The sequence below is a fragment of the Petromyzon marinus genome, chromosome 46 (assembly GCF_048934315.1).
Source record: "Petromyzon marinus isolate PM22_M1 ecotype Great Lakes invasive population chromosome 46, UKy_Petmar_22M1.pri1.0, whole genome shotgun sequence".
NCBI classification, from domain to species: Eukaryota; Metazoa; Chordata; class Hyperoartia; order Petromyzontiformes; family Petromyzontidae; genus Petromyzon; species Petromyzon marinus.
Genome location: NC_133712.1, coordinates 7,696,801 through 7,706,601, shown reverse-complemented (window position 1 = coordinate 7,706,601; position 9,801 = coordinate 7,696,801).

The window sequence follows — 9,801 nt, the reverse complement described above, 5'->3', positions numbered from 1 at the left end:
GGCCTCATGAACGAATCTCTCATGGTAGCCGGTTGGTTTGCAAAGAACCTCCGTCTTGGAGAAGTCAATGTCATGTGAGCCCACTGAATTGTAACAGTGATCTGCCACGGCAGAGGAGTTCGTCTTACCGTGTTTCAAGTCTGCTTTATGTTCGCGGATGCGGTCCGAGATATGTCTTTTGGTTTCTCCAATGTAGCTACTACCACAGAGGCACTTTAGTTTGTAAACGCCTGGGTACTGTATGTCTGGAAGAGCATCTTTTACAGATGGAACTAAATCACGGATTTTGTGTACTGTGTTGAATCGGACCTGGATCTTGTGTTTATTCAGGATTTTGGAGATCTTTTTAGTGACCCCTGCAATGTAGGGTAAGGTGATGGTTTTGAGTGGCTCCACAAGAGGATCCTTCTTCATGACTGGAGTGATGGCTTTGCGGATTGTGTAGTCGGAGTAGCCATTAGCCCTGAGAGCCTGGTGTACGTGCTTGAGTTCACTGGTAATGTGTTCCTGGTCGGAAATGCATTGGGCTCTATGGTATAGAGTCTTGATGAGGCAGTTCTTCTGGGATGGATGGTGGTGGGAATCCGGTTTCAAGTAAGCATCTGTATGGGTAGCTTTCCTGTAGACAGAGTGGCTCATTGAACCATCATGTCTCCTTTTAATTAAGACATCCAGAAAGGGTAGTTTGCCATCTTTTTCGACCTCCATGGTAAATCTGATGGCTGGGTGTATGGAATTGATGTGGTCGCGGAATTGGTCTAGAGCAGGCTGGCCATGTGGCCAGATGACCTTTGTCATCTGACCTTTGTCATCTGGCCACATGGCCAGCCTGCTCTAGACCAATTCCGCGACCACGTTGATGACACCTTTGTCATCTGGCCACATGGCCAGCCTGCTCTAGACCAATTCCGCGACCACATCAATTCCATACACCCAGCCATCAGATTTACCATGGAGGTCGAAAAAGATGGCAAACTACCCTTTCTGGATGTCTTAATTAAAAGGAGACATGATGGTTCAATGAGCCACTCTGTCTACAGGAAAGCTACCCATACAGATGCTTACTTGAAACCGGATTCCCACCACCATCCATCCCAGAAGAACTGCCTCATCAAGACTCTATACCATAGAGCCCAATGCATTTCCGACCAGGAACACATTACCAGTGAACTCAAGCACGTACACCAGGCTCTCAGGGCTAATGGCTACTCCGACTACACAATCCGCAAAGCCATCACTCCAGTCATGAAGAAGGATCCTCTTGTGGAGCCACTCAAAACCATCACCTTACCCTACATTGCAGGGGTCACTAAAAAGATCTCCAAAATCCTGAATAAACACAAGATCCAGGTCCGATTCAACACAGTACACAAAATCCGTGATTTAGTTCCATCTGTAAAAGATGCTCTTCCAGACATACAGTACCCAGGCGTTTACAAACTAAAGTGCCTCTGTGGTAGTAGCTACATTGGAGAAACCAAAAGACATATCTCGGACCGCATCCGCGAACATAAAGCAGACTTGAAACACGGTAAGACGAACTCCTCTGCCGTGGCAGATCACTGTTACAATTCAGTGGGCTCACATGACATTGACTTCTCCAAGACGGAGGTTCTTTGCAAACCAACCGGCTACCATGAGAGATTCGTTCATGAGGCCATTCACATATACAAGCACAGAGACAATTTCAACCGAGAAGATGGATTCAGGCTTAGTAACCACTGGAAAGATGTGTTAAATCATTTCTGTTCTTAATTAATTGTAATTTTACGATGTCCTTCAGACCGCAGCTCTTTTGCCAGCATTGCCTCTTAATACCTCTCACACCACGGTTAATGGTATGGTTTACAACATGGAGCATACTAGGGCCTCGCAGCTGTCTCTCTCCCCCTCCTCTGTTCCGACCATGGACGAACTCGTCCGTCTGAACGGGGCCCATAGCTATCCGTGGTACGGAAATTTGAGGGTAAGAATCCACCCATTTTTTCGCCATATAGCATTGTGATATATAACGACTTATGGTTGGTAGCTTAGCTGATTGGAGAATATAGAGTTTATTGATAACATGAAGGTAATTTATATTTTAGTTTTTATTGGTTCACTATATAGTACTGTGAATAGCTCAGATGTGTAGTCATTTCTGTGACCAGTCACTAGCAAATCACCCAGTTATTTCAATGCTAAATTCGCCTAGTTATTTCAATGCTAAATTCTCCTGTTTGATTTGTACTAAGTGCCTCGGTGAATGTGTATGCTCTGACTTTAACGTAGCTATTTCTGTAGCAGTTACAAGCGAATCACTCAGCCACTTCAATGCTAAATTCTATGCTAATCCCATTGTCAAGGGGTGCCTCTGCGGATGTGTATGCCTTAACTTAGCTATTTCAATGCTAAATTCTATGCTAATTCCTTTTAACAATGGGTGCCTCTGCGGATGTGTATGCTTTAACTTTTAACATAGCTATTTCTGTGACCAGTCACAAGCTAATCATTCAGCCATTTCAATGCTAAATTTTATGCTAATTCCTGTGTCAAGGCTCTTTGTTCCTCTCACACAGCTTAAAAGCCGTGATCTGAACGTGGCTCTCTCACTCCAGCGCTGTCCTACCAGACAGTCTCGCCCCCTTCACCTGATGAAGGCCGCTTGTGTTGTGGCCGAAACGTCGTGAGAATATTATTGTGTTATTTTATTTTATCAATTTATTATTTTATTCTCATTCTACGTGACTTTACCGAAAGAACCAAAGAAGATGAACCACTTGATACTCCGGTCAAAACCATCACACTACCATATATAGCAGGCGTTACTAAAAAGATCTCCAAAATTCTAAACAAACACAATTTCCTGGTCCGGTTCAATACAGTACACAAAATCCGTGACCTGATCCCATCCGTGAAGGATGCCGTTCCTGACTTACAGTACCCCAGGGTTTACAAATTGAACTGCACCTGTGGTGACTGCTATATTGGGGAGACGAAACAACATGTCTCTGACCGAATTCGCGAGCACAAATCAGATTTGAAACACGGCAGAACGAATTCTTCTGCTGTAGCTGATCACTGTTACAACGCTGTGGGTGATCACGATATAGTTTTCTCCGATACCAAGGTTCTCTGCAAACCCACGGGTTTTTATCAGAGATTTGTCCACGAGGCAATTCAGATTTACAAACACAGACACAATTTCAACCGAGAGGATGGTTTCAAATTAAGCAAGCATTGGAAAGATGTTCTAAATCAAACCAAACATTAAACTAATTTTCAATGGTACAGTATATTTTTTCAAGTAGTGGTATCCCAAACTTTCACAGCAGCTTATTTCCCTTCACACCAACATTATGTAAACTCCCCCCCCCCCCCCACCGTGCCGGTCCAGTACATCATTGTTATGCTAATTCCTTTGTCAAGGCGTTTTTTGTTTCCTCCCACACAGCTTAAAGGACGCGACCTGGGCTTGGCTGTCTTCACTCCAACGCTGTCCTCTGGACTGTCCGGTCCCTTCACCTGATGAAGGCCACTTGTGTTGTGGCCGAAACGTCGTGATTTTTGTTATTTTATTTTTACCTACGTGACTTTACCGAATAGAACCAAAGAGTAGGTAGGTGATTATTTATTATCACCACCAAATAATTTGTTTCCAACATACTAAATCTATTAAATCCAGAAATGTCAATTTTTTTTAAATAACGCCCTACGTTGATAATAAAACATGTTAAATATATTTTCTCCAGTGTCAATTAAATACCACATTTTGGGGTCTCAAGGGCGGCCTGTTGTTCCAATCGCCCCCATTTGGATGCGCCACTGGCAACTTCAAAACCAGCCGAACGGTCCGGTGAACAACTGCTCCCCTCTCACTCATTCACCGCAAATCAACTTTGATGTCATTAGCTGTGCATCTCCAGAAGCTCTCAAGCGGACATCATGACGACGTTAACAACTCGCTTGCTTTGGGCACGATCGTTGTGACGAGCACGCGTGTGGAGTTGTATGGGCTGGCCACTAAGGGGCGTGTTGGCCACGCAAACTGCAAGGCCACAGAGAGCGTAACTTTAAAATCGCTACAATAGTACGAACCATACTAGAGTTTGACAGTAACAAAATAAGGAGACGGGATAGCGCCTTCAAATATATGTGCCTCCACATTTTAAAAGTATTTGTATATTTACACGTCCCATCATCCGCACGACCTTTCTGGGAGTGCATAATTTAATCAGCATTAGATTGGCACAAAGCAACAATTCTTTACCGGTTTTTGAGAAGCCAACGTCTGCTCAGCAGCCAGGCACGCATGTACCAGTGCTGGTGAACTGCCAGATGTGTATAAGGCGAGTGCCCCCTCTGTTAAAAGACATGGGTCCTAGTTTGAAGTGAGGAGAGGAATGGTTTCGCACCCTGGCTTTGAACCCAGCTACCCCAAGTTCGATTCCTGACGGCGGTCGACATCAGTAGCGAGTGATATTACACCTATTATTGAACAACCCGTACTGACAAGCGTGGTGAAGTATGGTCAAACAACCCCCGTGACCAGGGGTCGCTAACCTGTGGCTCCGGAGTCGCGTGCGGCTATTTACGGATTGCTTCGTGACGTTATTCATTAAGGACCACCGTCTCATATTCGCATGCGTTGCGGCTTTTGAAATACTGTATTGTTTTTACCGAATTATACAAAATAAATGGCACTTCCTGTTATTTTGGTTGCCGACCCCTGCCCATGACAGACACGGCACGGGGAGATCTCCATCCAGCAGTGGATTAGCAAATAGCTGTGCATATATACATATACACGTCCTGGAGTTCGTAACCAGCACACTCTGCTAGATTGACTCAAGGAACACAGCTGGTTTGTGTGGAAATATTTCCCAAAATAATAAATTTGAGAGTGTAATGCGTAAATATTTATCGTCCCAGAGAAGGACGCTGCGAAATCATGTTTATTTTGAATTGCTGGATTGGAAAGCCACATTATGAATAAATAAAGCAACAGTGTTCGTACACACACACCAGCCATACACACAACCACTGCCATTAGCCACTAAGTGGTGGTGATGTAACGACGACTCTTGTGCCAAGGATAGATTTACTTTGAAGTCGTCACGTGAAGAGGCAAACGAAGGCTCGTTGGCAAGAAGTCAGGGGACCGGCCCCAGGTGTTGTGTGCTCACTGGATGGGGTGGCTAGCAGGTGTACCGCACATACAAGTATACACATGTATACACAAACTAAAGACGAAGTTCCCCCTATTGCCGTAAAGACTTTAGACGCAAGTGCTGTTTAGGGAGCGTTCGTGTTTTTTTTGGCCGGTAGTGGTGGCTATGCACGCCTGTAATATCCAGCACAGCGGAGGCAGCAAGGTTTTGTGGATGACAAGTGGGCATTACCTGGTAAATAAAAGTTCACCAGTATTGTTCAAGCAAGCCTGACTGCTGATGAGACACCGAATGTTGAAAACGATCTAGAGTTTTGCTTGTGCTGAACCAATGCTGGCCGAGATTATTCACTCCCAGAAGGCCGTGGCGTCCGATGGAGTGTGTAAATTAATACTTTGCATTTTTTTGTGTTTTTTTGCGTCGAGGGACAAATATGTGAAGGAGGCATAGTGTCTGCTGATAGATTTTGTTAACCGGACAGCCCAGCTCTTACAAAAGTGGCACACGGATCATGCATAGCTGCAACTCTCACGTTGACATGTTTGGATCTGCACTGCTGGGAGGATATGGGGGCAGGTGGTGGGGGGTCATGATGAGCATTCTTGGTTTAATTGGCACCTTGGGTGCAACATGTTAATCATCCCCTTGTTCAGTCAAGCCTTTCCCACCTGCTGCTTGCTTCTTCCTGCCGGGGCTTTTTCGAAGGTGTTTCTGCGATGAACTGGCATTTTCTCGTCTGCCCTTGGGTTAATTACACACAACGGGGGAGTGGGGGGAGTGCGGTGAACACAGAGACACATGGAGACAGAGGAGGCATGGGTGCTGTGCTGTAATTGGAATGCCACTGTCATTCGATGCACGCATTCATTAGCTACCTCCATTATATCCTTGAGCCAAACATCTCCTTCATGAAGCAAATGCGACACTCGAAACCACACACACAATGTTCGTAATTAAATTTTGCTCACTGTGAAAACTTTAGTTTGATGCTCTACGTTTTTTATATTGAAACATGAAATGAAATGCTGCATAAATAATAATCATCATAAGTTGCAGCCCAATTTCAATCCACTGCTGGATAAAGGCCTCCTTTAGCAGTCGTATGTACGTATTATGTTGAACTTCTGTAGGTTCAGTCATAGGCGATGCTTAATGTCAAGCGGAACAGGACCAAACAGTGATGTTGGCACACCACATCGCTTTGTTTTGTCCTCCTTTATAGAAAGCTGCTTATATGATTATAGGAATATAGGGTAGGATAGCATCGGGTTATATGGATGGGCACACCTTGCACTTTTGCGGTAGTGCCATATGCCAATGTAATCCTTCCTCCGAGGCAGTGTTCCAGAAAATATAGAGAGATTACTTAAGCCCCGGTGATATCTCTCGTCTGACCACGGGATATTTAACGCCCAATGTGAAGCAGACATCACTCTTATTAATAGTTAATATACCAGCAGCATTAACCAGGGCGGACTGTCGCATTCAAACCGTGGACCTTTGCAACAAGCAGTGAGCGAGCTACCGATGGGCCATGTCACGGAAACTGTGTATAAGAAACGCTCAACTAACATCAGGATTCTCTCTCATCATTTTAAAACTGTAACGCTACCTTTTCCCTCAAAGGGGTTAGCGTTTGTGATGTTATAACAATAATGCAATTTCAAACGCCCAGTGTTTGACGCGTCTTCACGATCCAATTACTTGCAATGAGATATTATCTTCACATCATTTATTATTCGCCTTAACCAAGGCGCTTTACAGAGAATTAACAACTGTACGTATGGATGTAATGGTGGCGATGAGGTGAATAAAATAGATGAAGAGGAAGCGATGGGGGCCAATCTGTGATGCGTCAATTTGGTGAAAGCGAAATTTATTACGTTAAATGATTATACATGGAATGAATGAATGAATTGGGTTTAATGAGAGAAAGCCATGTAATGAGAATATGAAGAGGGGACAGTAAAGGTGGTGGTTATGAGGTGGATTACGGGGTCGTGGGGTGAGCTATAGAAAATAAGTGAGTTATTATTTTATTGTTTCCCTTCTACGTGACTTTACCGAGAGAACCAAGAATATGAGGGGAAGTTTGTTCCAGTGAAGCGAGGCGAGAAGAGAGATAGCGACTGCATGGATTCAGCACAAGGAGGAACAGAGAGACAGAGACAGTAAAGATTGAGAACGAGGAGGACGAGAAGGGACGTAGAAAAACACAAGAATAGCGTTCTTTTTCGATTTAAAGATTTCGTGACTGCAAGGATTCATCTTCTTTGGTTCTTTCGGTAAAGTCACGTAGAATGAGAATAAAATAATAAATTGATAAAATAAAATAACACAATAATATTCTCACGACGTTTTGGCCACAACACAAGCGGCCTTCATTAGGTGAAGGGACGAGACTGTCTGGAGGACAGCTCTGGAGTGAAAAAGCCACGCTCAGATCACGACCTTTAAGCTCAGATCGCGACCTTTAAGCTCAGATCGCGACCTTTAAGCTCAGATCGCGACCTTTAAGCTCAGATCGCGACCTTTAAGCTTAAAGGTCGCGATCTGAGCGTGGCTTTTTTCACTCCAGCGCTGTCCTCCAGACAGTCTCGTCCCTTCACCCGATGAAGGCCGCTTGTGTTGTGGCCGAAACGTCGTGAGAATATTATTGTGTTATTTTATTTTATCAATTTATTATTTTATTCTCATTCTACGTGACTTTACCGAAAGAACCAAAGAAGAATAGCGTTCTTCATTAAGTGTTGGAGACGACCTTTCACGTTTCACTCGTTATCGTTCTCATGGGTTTAGAGCAGCGGTCGGCAGCCTGCGGCTCGGAAGCCACGTGTGGCTCTTGAAGTATTGAAGGTTTATCTTTTTTTTTATACCAAAGGGGCCGTCCATAAATGACGTCACGCACCTGGCGGGGGGGGGGGGTCAGACATCTGTGACGATGTGTGACGAGGGAGGGGGGGTTTGAGAAATGTGACGTCACATCAAAAGCGCAACTTTAAATAAATATAGACAACACGTTCTACTTAATTAGACGTTTTAATGTTTTCTCCTACAACATCAGAGTGCAGCGCCACATTAAATACGCATTACAATGACAATAGTTTAAAGCGATTTGAAGCATGCTTTATTTTGGGAGGGGGGGGGGCAGAGCTTTGTGACGTCATATTTGAGGGGGGGGTCTGACTTTTTGTAACGCCACGTGACGAGGGGGGGTGTCAAAAATCGTCCAAAATCGCGTGACGTCATTTATGGACGGCCCCAATATTCAAATTCTGAAATGTGTTGAGATGAGATAAAATGTAAATCGCTTTGAGGAGCCTATGCAAATAGCTGGGCATATATCAAAACAAATCATTATTATGGGGATAACCTTAAGTGTGTTATGTTATCATTATAAAATGTGTTAATAATTATTATTAAGGTGTGTTAAATGTGCCGGTGCAGCCTTGCATTCGCTTGCTCACGCCACTAGAATGAGCAAGAGAGCTAGTTTTAGGCCTGCTCTTCCACTCTAGAGCAGTTGTTGGTTTTCAATTAACAATGTACTGTATGTGTAATGATCGAAATAAGCAACCACTCACCCCAAGCCAAACAATAAATAAGGTCTCTGATTGGTAGAATATGAACGTTACACTCACGCAAGATGGCCTTTGCGGTTAAAAATAGACAATTTCCTCACGTAAGATGGCCGTTAAAATGCAAAGGAAAACGATAAAACACGAACGTTCCTCACGCAAGATGGTCGCTACAATGTAATCCGAGTTTGCTTGACTTTCTCTCATGTAAGATGGCCATCATAACGAAATGGGGGAGATGGAGGAGACGGAGACATTGATTTCTCACGTAAGATGGCCGTTACAACATAACGAACGGGAGGGGTGGGTGGAAAGACACGTTGTCTCCCCACGTAAGATGGCCATAACTATTATTACTAACAGGGGTGGGGGAAAGAGAAACATCGACTACTCACATAAGATGGCCGTCACATTATAACGAACAGGAGAGGTGGGGGGGAGAGAGAGACACACACATTGACTCCCCACGTAAGATGGCCGTACACATTTTATACAACGAGAGGGCTCGTTGTTGTTTCCCTTCAACGTGACTTTACCGAAAGAACTAAGAATATAAAAACGAGAGGGCTGTTTGAGACACCGATTCCCCACGTAAGATGGCCGTCATAACATAATGAATGGGGGGGGTAGGGGAGAAACAGACATCAACTCCCCATAGTAAGATGGCCGGCTAAGTGCTCGCGGTTTGGAGTGACGTCTCCTCTCGGGTCCCCGTGACGGCCCCTCACCCCCTCGGGGTAGTCTGGGAGTGGGTGGTGGCGGCGGCGGCGGGGGGACGGCTCCGACGACTTCACTCGAGCGGCGGCTGCGGCGGCGGGGTCGCTCACAACAAAAAAAGGCGATCCGAGCGCTTAAATTAAATCACAATTAACGATTGCAGATAACCTTACGGCGTTACCGGCAGCGAAATAATGCTAAGCGTCGCGCTCACAACGCTGTAGCATTGCGAGCGTTTTTTCGTTTTATTATTGTCAGCGTTGCGGTAACAAGGTTATAAGAATAACTCTCATACAGAGCAAGGGAGAGTGCGCGCGTCTAAATTGTAAGGCGATTATAATTATTAGCATTATTTT